Source organism: Engystomops pustulosus, unplaced genomic scaffold (genome assembly GCF_040894005.1).
Source record: "Engystomops pustulosus unplaced genomic scaffold, aEngPut4.maternal MAT_SCAFFOLD_139, whole genome shotgun sequence".
Taxonomy (NCBI): domain Eukaryota; kingdom Metazoa; phylum Chordata; class Amphibia; order Anura; family Leptodactylidae; genus Engystomops; species Engystomops pustulosus.
Window position 1 is genome coordinate 82,501 of NW_027285019.1, and position 8,675 is coordinate 91,175.

Below are 8,675 nucleotides of genomic sequence, written 5' to 3' on the forward strand. Positions count from 1 at the left end.
CCCTTTTCCCCGTACGAAACGGCCGGCTCACCATGGGCTCGACATCCGTGGGTCGGAGAGTTGAGCGCTTACGCGCGGCGGGACCTTATAACCTGCAGCGGCTGAGGAGCGAAGATTTCCAGGGTGGGCCCCCGGGGATGCCATACCCCGAGCAGCCAGTCGGCCCCGCTCCTAGCGCGCTGACGAGCAATGGAGTCTTCCCCGCGGCAGCCACCGCCCTCGCCTCGCCGTCGGTCGATGAAGAGCCGAGTTCGCCCTCCTCTGCTCGGGACTCGGAAACGGCCTGGCCTTCGCCTACTCCGTCGGGCAACTGCCTTCCGCCAGCCCCTTCCCTCGAATCCCCTTCTTCCATTTTAGACCCGATCAGGGGATTGGTCAGCCCAGCCCTGGGGTAGGAAGAGGGGTTGGGGTCGGTTCGGCTTCCGGTGCCCCCGCTCGGCCAAAGGTCCCCTCGCTTTGGAAGCAGAGGGTGCCGGGGTTATTTTCGGCTTGACGCCTAGTCCGGTCCCTGCCGGTTCCCGTGGAGGCCCGCGGTCAAAACCAGCTCCCCGGCTGTCGGAGCCGGAGCCCCGCAGCCCGAGCGGACGCACCGAGTCCCTCATGTAAGGGATAGCCGCCCCTACGGAACGGCCCGGACTGGGACCAGGCACCCCCAGGCGCCGAAGGGGTGGGTCGGCCGTGTTGCCGAAGCTTAGCCGGCGCTGATGACCGCAGCCCCTAACGATGCCCACAGGCGGGGGAGCCAAGGAGAGCACTAGGAAGACGTGGCGGGGTCGGACGGCTCAATTTCCAGGGTGGGACCCCGGGGGTTCAGTACCCCGGGCATCCGGTCGGTTTCGCCGGCGCGACCCCAAGCCTTCCACGGCCCCCTTCGTGGGTGCAGGGATACCGTGCAGGGTGCAGGCTTAGACGCCAATTCCCCAGAAGTTTTAGGGATAGGGTTTGTCCGGGCGCCACCGCAGCGACAACCTCGCAAGAAGCTCTCTTCCACAAAAGCACGGGCAACGTTCGTGTGCGAGTGTTGGTCTCCCATGGTCTACCGACTCCCCCGGGCGGCCCAAGCGTTACGCCCACGGCCGGGCCCTCGAGCAGGCGCACCCCTGGTGCCTCTCGTAAGGGAAGGCTACGGTCCTCAACCCCTCGTATGGCGGGGAGGGCGCATTTGAAACGCTAAAGGACGAGCCCTGTTCGGGACCTGGCGGGGATCCGCGGATTGGCGAGAGGGATGGGTCTGCCGTTGGTCAGAGGGGACGCACCCCTGGGACGCAGTTTGGCATTAGCGACCGATGGCCCATCTACGACCATGTACTCCGGGAGCGCCAAGGAGGACGCGGGTGGGCTTTGGGGGCAGACTCAATTTCCAGGGTCTGGGCGCCGGGGGTGCAATACCCTTAAGCGCTCATGTCGGTTTCGTCTGCCGCCCGCCTCTGGCCCGGCTCCTAGTGACGGGTGCTGTGAACGTGCGATCGTGCTTGCGGTTGAAGAGTTCAAAGGCTACCGCTGGGGATAACACGCCCGGGGAATTTAGAAACCCCCCCCTCCGCTACAATCTCTGCTTCTGCCGGACTCGGAGGGGAGCCGCCCCGGGGGCGACCGCTCCCTCTCCTCTTCCGCGGCGTGCCGCGCGCTTCGCCGTCAGCAGCGGAGCGAACCTTTTTCTCGGTCCGCAGCTCTTCAGGCGTAGGCGGGCAGCGCTAACAGGGTACACTGGGGACCACTCGACCGCAACCGCTCCTCCGACCGACGAGCATACCTACCGCGGATACGCCACGGTGGGTCTAAGCCTCGTCGCCGCCGCGAGGAGCAGGCGGGAGCCGTCCCTTTTCGTGCTGCGGAAATAAACCGTGGACACAGAGGTGTGTCTGCGCTCTCCGACCGGGCGGGGGGCGATTGGACTTGCCCGAGGGACACTAGGCGAGGCGCTGCCGCGGGAGCCGGAGCTCCGCGCTGGACGCTGCCGCCGCCGCCGCCGCCCCCCACCCACGGTACGGTGGAGTACGCCCGTTCCATACGCTTCGTAGCAAACCTCAGCCGAAGCAGAGAGTCCTACCGCTGTGGCAGGAGCGGGGCCGTGCGAGGACCACACTGGCACCGCGCTACACAACCTTAGGCAGAGGACCACAGCCGCTCACGGGGAGCGGGGGATTGATGCGCGACCAAGACTGAGGCTAAGGAACGCTTTACCATAAACCGGCCGGGGCCAATACCCCTGACCGAGCAAAGTGCCCTGCCCCGCCGGATCGCGCTGTGTCAGATCGATCAAAAGAGCGGAGAGCCGAGACTCTACCGCTGGGAGTTTGTGGAGAACGGCCTGGCTTGCGTCCCGTCCTCCCGCCCTCGACCTCACATGGCTAGCCTCACCCGCCGGGAGCCACCCCATTGGGGACCGTAGGGCGGAGAAGGGGTCTCCGCGTCCGGAATTTACTTGTGGAGAACGGCCTGGCTTACGTCCCGTCCTCCCGCCCTCGACCTCACATGGCTAGCCTCACCCGCCGGGCGCCACCCCATTGGGGACCGTAGGGCGGAGAAGGGGTCTCCGCGTCCGGAATTTACTTGTGGAGAACGGCCTGGCTTACGTCCCGTCCTCCCGCCCTCGACCTCACACGGCTAGCCTCACCCGCCGGGCGCCACCCCATTGGGGACCGTAGGGCGGAGAAGGGGTCTCCGCGTCCGGAATTTACTTGTGGAGAACGGCCTGGCTTACGTCCCGTCCTCCCGCCCTCGACCTCACATGGCTAGCCTCACCCGCCGGGCGCCACCCCATTGGGGACCGTAGGGCGGAGAAGGGGTCTCCGCGTACGGAATTTCTTGTGGAGAACGGCCTGGCTTACGTCCCGTCCTCCCATGGCTAGCCTCACCCGCCGGGCGCCACCCCATTGGGGACCGTAGGGCGGAGAAGGGGTCTCCGCGTCCGGAATTTCTTGTGGAGAACGGCCTGGCTTACGTCCCGTCCTCCCGCCCTCGACCTCACATGGCTAGCCTACCCCGCCGGGCGCCGCTCCATTGGGGATACGGTACGGCAAAGCGCGACGCCGCACGATGCCAACACTTTGTGCAAAAACCTGGCAGAGTCGACCAAAACCTCGCTTCTTTGACCGGTATTTTTGATGCTTTTCTCTGCCGCCGAAGGTGCACTGAGGGTCGGATCGCCCAAAATTTTTACCGGTCGTTTTGGTCTGCGGTTCTTCCGAGAGGTGCCCGCCTGACAGTTCTTTTTCAGCAGCCTCCGAAAGGCCATCCAGCGGGCAAGCCAGGGGTTGGCAGCCGCCGGCGGTGAGCCTTCCCCGGCCGGGGCAGACGGCTCCGACCGCAAAATTTTTTCGACTTTCGCCGAGGCCAAAACCCCATGCACTTTTAAAGCCTGCCCGCAGCGCCGTCTCCTGTCAGACGTCCCTTGCCGCCTGCGGTGGTCCTCGCCCGGCAGAGAGAAGCCGGAGTCGCCCCCTCTCCGGTTCTTTTTCACCATTCCGGAGCTCTGAAATCTGCCGGACACCGAGTGACCGAGGACGCTTCCAGGAGGGCGGCAGCGAGAGGCAGAGTGCCACCGGTCGGGTCGCCGGTTCTCCCACACTTTGAAAATTTTTCGCTTGTTCTGGTGGGATGGAGAGAGAGCGTGGCTTATGCGCCCTCTGCCCCGCGGTCCGCCCTGGCTGGCCTTACGCCGGTGGTTCGCCAGGCCACCGGCACCTTGTACGGCGGGGACGGCGTGGCTTATGCGCCCGTCAACCCACCTACTCGCCCCGGCTAGCCTTTTACCCGGAGGGCGCCACGCTCCGGGTACCAGTGAGCGGCACGAACCCAGTCATACCATGCCGCTCACCTCGCGCCCTCTCCGGCCTCCGCCGCGGAGACCTCCCGCTAGGACCTGCGGGGGGCGATTTCTGCCAAAATCTACAAAGTCCCCGATGGTTAAGGACGTAGACTGTTGAGCGGGACCTACACACTCTTGTAGCCGATGGGGCTCGCCATTTCCCGCAGAAAATGGACCACCTCCCGCAGAGGAACATGAAATGCCCCTTCCCGCGGGACCCGAAGGACCGCTCTGTCCGAGCAGGCCTCCAGGACCACGGCACGCAAAAGCGACTCAGTCCCGCTGGCATTACGGATCTGACTTTGTGCAAAAACCAGGCAGAGTCGACCAAAACCTCCCTTCTTTGACCGGTGTTTTTGTTGCTTTTCTCTGCCGCCGAAGGTGCACTGAGGATCGGATCGCCCAAAATTTTTACCGGTCGTTTTGGTCTGCGGTTCTTCCGAGAGGTGCCCGCCTGACAGTTCTTTTTCAGCAGCCTCCGAAAGGGCATCCAGCGGGCAAGCCAGGGGTTGGCAGCCGCCGGCGGTGAGCCTTCCCCGGCCGGGGCAGACAGCTCCGACCGCAAAATTTTTTCGACTTTCGCCGAGGCCAAAACCCCATGCACTTTTAAAGCCTGCCCGCAGCGCCGTCTCCTGGCAGACGTCCCTTGCCGCCTGCGGTGGTCCTCGCCCGGCAGAGAGAAGCCGGATTCGCCCTCTCACCGGTTCTTTTTCACCATTCCGGAGCTCTGAAATCTGCCGGACACCGAGTGACCGAGGACGCTTCCAGGAGGGCGGCAGCGAGAGGCAGAGTGCCACCGGTCGGGAAGCCGGTTCTCCCACACTTTGAAATTTTTTCGCTTGTTCTGGTGGGATGGAGAGAGAGCGTGGCTTATGCGCCCTCTGCCCCGCGGTACGCCCTTGGCTAGCCTTACGCCGGTGGTTCGCCAGGCCACCGGCACCTTGTACAGCGGGGACGGCGTGGCTTATGCGCCCTCTGCCCCGCGGTACGCCCTTGGCTAGCCTTACGCCGGTGGTTCGCCAGGCCACCGGCACCTTGTACGGCGGGGACGGCGTTGCTTATGCGCCCGTCAATCCACCTACTCGCCCCGGCTAGCCTTTTACCCGGAGGGCGCCACGCTCCGGGTAGCAGTGAGCGGCACGAGCCCAGTCATACCATGCCGCTCACCTCGCACCTTTTCCGGCCTCCGCCGCGGAGACCTCCCGCTCTGTTCTGCGGAGAGCGATTTTGGGCAAAATCTACAAAGTCCCCGATGGTTAAGGACGTAGACTGTTGAGCGGGACCTACACACTCTTGTAGCCGAAGGGGCTCGCCATTTCCCGCAGAAAATGGATCACCTCCCGCAGAGGAACATGAAATGCCCCTTCCCGCGGGACCCGAAGGACCACTCTGTCCGAGCAGGCTTCCAGGACCACGGCACGCAAGAGCGACTCAGTCCCGCTGGCATTACGGATCTGACTTAGTGCAAAAACCTGGCAGAGTCGACCAAAACTCCCCTTCTCTGACCGGTATTTTTGTTGCTTTTCTCTGCCGCCGAAGGTGCACTACGGGTCGGATCGCCCAAAATTTTTACCGGTCGTTTTGGTCTGCGGTTCTTCCGAGAGGTGCCCGCCTGACAGTTCTTTTTCAGCAGCCTCCGAAAGGCCATCCAGCGGGCAAGCCAGGGGTTGGCAGCCGCCGGAGGTGAGCCTTCCCCGGCCGGGGCAGACAGCTCCGACCGCATAATTTTTTCGACTTTCTCCGAGGCCAAAACCCCATGCACTTTTAAAGCCTGCCCGCAGCGCCGTCTCCTGTCAGACGTTCCCGCCGCCTGCGGTGGTCCTCGCCCGGCAGAGAGAAGCCGGAGTCGCCCTCTCTCCGGTTCTTTTTCACCATTCCGGAGCTCTTAAATCTGCCGTACTCCGAGTGACCGAGGACGCATCCAGGACGGCGGCAGCGAGAGGCAGAGTGCAACCGGTCGGGAAGCCGGTTCTCCCACACTTTGAAAATTTTTCGCTTGTGCTGGTGGGATGGAGAGAGAGCGTGGCTTATGCGCCCTCTGCCCCGCGGTACGCCCTTGGCTAGCCTTACGCCGGTGGTTCGCCAGGCCACCGGCACCTTGTACGGCGGGGACGGCGTTGCTTATGCGCCCGTCATCCCACCTACTCGCCCCGGCTAGCCTTTTACCCGGAGGGCGCCACGCTCCGGGTAGCAGTGAGCGGCACGAGCCCAGTCATACCATGCCGCTCACCTCGCACCTTTTCCGGCCTCCGCCGCGGAGACCTCACGCTCTGTTCTGCGGAGAGCGATTTTGGGCAAAATCTACAAAGTCCCCGATGGTTAAGGACGTAGACTGTTGAGCGGGACCTACACACTCTTGTAGCCGAAGGGGCTCGCCATTTCCCGCAGAAAATGGATCACCTCCCGCAGAGGAACATGAAATGCCCCTTCCCGCGGGACCCGCAGGACCGCTCTGTCCGAGCAGGCCTCCAGGACCACGGCACGCAAAAGCGACTCAGTCCCGCTGGCATTACGGATCTGACTTAGTGCAAAAACCTGGCAGAGTCGACCAAAACTCCCCTTCTCTGACCGGTATTTTTGTTGCTTTTCTCTGCCGCCGAAGGTGCACTACGGGTCGGATCGCCCAAAATTTTTACCGGTCGTTTTGGTCTGCGGTTCTTCCGAGAGGTGCCCGCCTGACAGTTCTTTTTCAGAAGCCTCCGAAAGGGCATCCAGCGGGCAAGCCAGGGGTTGGCAGCCGCCGGCGGTGAGCCTTCCCCGGCCGGGGCAGAAAGCTCCGACCGCATAATTTTTTCGACTTTTGCCGAGGCCAAAACCCCATGCACTTTTAAAGCCTGCCCGCAGCGCCGTCTCCTGTCAGACGTCCCCGCCGCCTGCGGTGGTCCTCGCCCGGCAGAGAGAAGCCGGAGTCGCCCTCTCTCCGGTTCTTTTTCACCATTCCGGAGCTCTTAAATCTGCCGTACTCCGAGTGACCGAGGACGCTTCCAGGAGGGCGGCAGCGAGAGGCAGAGTGCCACCGGTCGGGAAGCCGGTTCTCCCACACTTTGAAAATATTTCGCTTGTGCTGGTGGGATGGAGAGAGAGCGTGGCTTATGCGCCCTCTGCCCCGCGGTACGCCCTGGCTAGCCTTACGCCGGTGGTTCGCCAGGCCACCGGCACCTTGTACGGCGGGGACGGCGTTGCTTATGCGCCCGTCATCCCACCTACTCGCCCCGGCTAGCCTTTTACCCGGAGGGCGCCACGCTCCGGGTAGCAGTGAGCGGCACGAGCCCAGTCATACCATGCCGCTCACCTCGCACCTTTTCCGGCCTCCGCCGCGGAGACCTCACGCTCTGTTCTGCGGAGAGCGATTTTGGGCAAAATCTACAAAGTCCCCGATGGTTAAGGACGTAGACTGTTGAGCGGGACCTACACACTCTTGTAGCCGAAGGGGCTCGCCATTTCCCGCAGAAAATGGATCACCTCCCGCAGAGGAACATGAAATGCCCCTTCCCGCGGGACCCGCAGGACCGCTCTGTCCGAGCAGGCCTCCAGGACCACGGCACGCAAAAGCGACTCAGTCCCGCTGGCATTACGGATCTGACTTAGTGCAAAAACCTGGCAGAGTCGACCAAAACTCCCCTTCTCTGACCGGTATTTTTGTTGCTTTTCTCTGCCGCCGAAGGTGCACTACGGGTCGGATCGCCCAAAATTTTTACCGGTCGTTTTGGTCTGCGGTTCTTCCGAGAGGTGCCCGCCTGACAGTTCTTTTTCAGAAGCCTCCGAAAGGGCATCCAGCGGGCAAGCCAGGGGTTGGCAGCCGCCGGCGGTGAGCCTTCCCCGGCCGGGGCAGAAAGCTCCGACCGCATAATTTTTTCGACTTTTGCCGAGGCCAAAACCCCATGCACTTTTAAAGCCTGCCCGCAGCGCCGTCTCCTGTCAGACGTCCCCGCCGCCTGCGGTGGTCCTCGCCCGGCAGAGAGAAGCCGGAGTCGCCCTCTCTCCGGTTCTTTTTCACCATTCCGGAGCTCTTAAATCTGCCGTACTCCGAGTGACCGAGGACGCTTCCAGGAGGGCGGCAGCGAGAGGCAGAGTGCCACCGGTCGGGAAGCCGGTTCTCCCACACTTTGAAAATATTTCGCTTGTGCTGGTGGGATGGAGAGAGAGCGTGGCTTATGCGCCCTCTGCCCCGCGGTACGCCCTGGCTAGCCTTACGCCGGTGGTTCGCCAGGCCACCGGCACCTTGTACGGCGGGGACGGCGTTGCTTATGCGCCCGTCATCCCACCTACTCGCCCCGGCTAGCCTTTTACCCGGAGGGCGCCACGCTCCGGGTAGCAGTGAGCGGCACGAGCCCAGTCATACCATGCCGCTCACCTCGCACCTTTTCCGGCCTCCGCCGCGGAGACCTCACGCTCTGTTCTGCGGAGAGCGATTTTGGGCAAAATCTACAAAGTCCCCGATGGTTAAGGACGTAGACTGTTGAGCGGGACCTACACACTCTTGTAGCCGAAGGGGCTCGCCATTTCCCGCAGAAAATGGATCACCTCCCGCAGAGGAACATGAAATGCCCCTTCCCGCGGGACCCGAAGGACCGCTCTGTCCGAGCAGGCCTCCAGGACCACGGCACGCAAAAGCGACTCAGTCCCGCTGGCATTACGGATCTGACTTAGTGCAAAAACCTGGCAGAGTCGACCAAAACTCCCCTTCTCTGACCGGTATTTTTGTTGCTTTTCTCTGCCGCCGAAGGTGCACTACGGGTCGGATCGCCCAAAATTTTTACCGGTCGTTTTGGTCTGCGGTTCTTCCGAGAGGTGCCCGCCTGACAGTTCTTTTTCAGCAGCCTCCGAAAGGGCATCCAGCGGTCAAGCCAGGGGTTGGCAGCCG